This window comes from Meleagris gallopavo, chromosome 3 (genome assembly GCF_000146605.3).
Source record: "Meleagris gallopavo isolate NT-WF06-2002-E0010 breed Aviagen turkey brand Nicholas breeding stock chromosome 3, Turkey_5.1, whole genome shotgun sequence".
NCBI lineage: Eukaryota > Metazoa > Chordata > Aves > Galliformes > Phasianidae > Meleagris > Meleagris gallopavo.
This window is the reverse complement of record NC_015013.2, coordinates 55,250,187-55,252,839: the sequence shown is the minus strand read 5'-3', so window position 1 is coordinate 55,252,839 and position 2,653 is coordinate 55,250,187.

The following is a 2,653-nucleotide window of genomic DNA, read 5'->3' as shown; positions in this document are numbered from 1 at the left end:
TTTTAATCTGCATGATTGATTGTAATTTCAGATTGATTGTACTTAGAAATTCTGGGAACTTTGCCTCCTATGGCTCCTCAGTGGAAATTTGTCAGCTTTGAGCATACCCTTGGAGTAGATCAGAACTGTGTGACAGCTGATAATTAGAAAGCTGAGATTTAACATCATCTTCAGACTCTTCTACCCTTCTCAGACTCTTCTACTCTAATATTTGGTCTGAGACCTCCTGCTTTTCTCAGAAGGTAGCAAATATTCTCTTCTGAGGGAAAATATAAAATTTTGAGCCAATATACAGCAGTTTTGGTAATTCATAGATGTAGAGGTACATTTCCTCATAAATTATTAGTTGTGGTAGCAAGTATCTGCATTCATTAGTGATTTAATGTTGTGAAAACTTGGAAGTATGAGAAGGGCACCTTGTATGAGTAAGTGGTGACAATGACTGAGAGTAGGTGTTCAGGGAGAATATAAAAATTAGAAAATAGAAGCAATAAGTTGTTTAAGTATGCATATATCTATGTGTAAATGTATAAGATCTCTCTCTTCTCTTTTTCCCTCTGTCTATTTTACAAAGGTTACCTCAAAGAAACAGCTGACTTTCTCATTTGTTTCTTCTCAGAAATGGAACATCCCACAAGGCTCCAGAATGAAACATGGATTTAATTTTGCTCTAGCCTAGAAATGATGACTGAAAGTAGATCCAGATTTCACAAATCATGGAAGTTAAAAGGTGTTCAGTTTTCATGGGGTAAAATAGAATTTTATTCTCCTAATGCTTGTTCTTAATATTTAGCTTTATATCTTTCTTCATATATGGCAGCTTGATTGCCTAGTCATCTTAAAGCGAGATTCTGTGAATGTGGTAATGGGAAGATATAGAACCCTGTGAGATGTGATGTGGTGGAAAAGAGGTAGAATTAAAAAGAGAGTTTGGAAACTTTGGTGAAATACTGAAGAATTTCTTGGAAGAGGTCATCGTGTCTTGAGGGGCTGCTTATTACTGTTGATGCATTTTGTTCCAGACTGTTTCCTGTCAAAGCAAATACTTAACTGTCTCTCTCCAAAGAAGTCATGACCTTTCTTTGGGTGTTTTACTGTATTAGAAGGTTTTCAAAAAGCAACATGAAAGCAATCATGAAAGCAGTTTGATGATAGACCTGGGTTGATCTTTAGCTATTGCTGCATACTATGGACAAGAACCCTATTAAATGTATTTATTTTCTGTTTCTAAAGATCTGAAATTCAGCATTGAAATTTTCTGCCTGTTGGACAGTTGGTTGATTGATTTGTGAAAATACTTTTGTACAGTGAAATTGTAATCTACTTGCCAAAGGCATTGTTAGTCAGCCAAGGAAATGTCAGGAAGCATTTTAGGGATGCTTATACACATCCCTCTTGTGTGTTCTTTCATCCAGAAGAACAATAGATCTATCTTGTGCATCTTACCTCTCCTTTTTCACTTTCTGGCTTTGTCTTCTTGACTGAAAACAGAGATTTAGATATTTTATGCTTAGGCATAGAACTACTGTGTGTACATTATTATCTTTGTGTTTCTTTTATCGTTTAAAATTATTATTACTATTATTTATTTTTTTAATTTTAATTCTTCTGATCTTAACAACTCCTTTAAATCCCCCAAACTCAGCGGTTACCTGCAGTTATATGTGTCAACAAAAATACAGTGTTTTGGCCCTATGTGAATCATGGCGGATGCTACAGTTCTGCCCAATGTGTGAATGCACGCACAGAGTTTTCCCCTGGCAGATGCTTCCTTTCTGACAGGGCGAAGTGAAATTTAATCACTCTACTGTGTACTGTAGGTATTAAGAGCATAGATGATTTTTACATGCATTTATGTTTTCTTTAAAAATATTTATTTAGTGTTATTGCTGTAACCCAGAAATACTTACACACTGATTCCTTGGTTTGGCAGCCATAAGAATGAGTAATAACAGTAATAATAATAATAGCATAATAAATTATTCATATAAAATATTATGAAGGTAGTTGAAATTCTTTTTGATAAAATGAAACATTTCGTGACATTGTATTTTTTGAATGCAAAAATGCATGTAATATCTCTGAGATCAAGAAGATAACAGGAGGAATTCTCATCCCAGGAGAACTCTTCTATTCTGGCCATTGTGTTTTATTATTATTATTATTATTGTTATTGTTATTATTCTGCAAATTAGGTTTGGGTTTCTCTCTATAAAGCCTTCTACAACATTCAGGAAATTTTGAAAACTCTTCTGTTTGAAGTGCATTGTCAGGGTTCGTTCAGCTGTGATACAAGCATAAACTCCATGATCTGGGTTTCAGCACAGCATGGAGTGCCCCGCCGTCAGGTTAGTACTCTTACTACAGTGTTATTTTCACCTATTTGAACACCAGATTGTGACAGCTACAACTGCACTTTATGTTGAACTTGAATAGGCACATGGAAGACATTTCCAAGCTGCAACTGTCAGGCAAGGCATAATCTAGGCAAGGAACTGCTTGGCTTGGGCACAGCGTATACAAACTGAAGATCTGGATGCGTAGAAACTTTCATGAAAACATGTAAGCCTGTGGACTTCTGTAGAGTTAAGTGGTAGATGGGCAAGATATCTCAAATGCAGTGTTGATGGATAAAATTCTGTTAAATTCCACT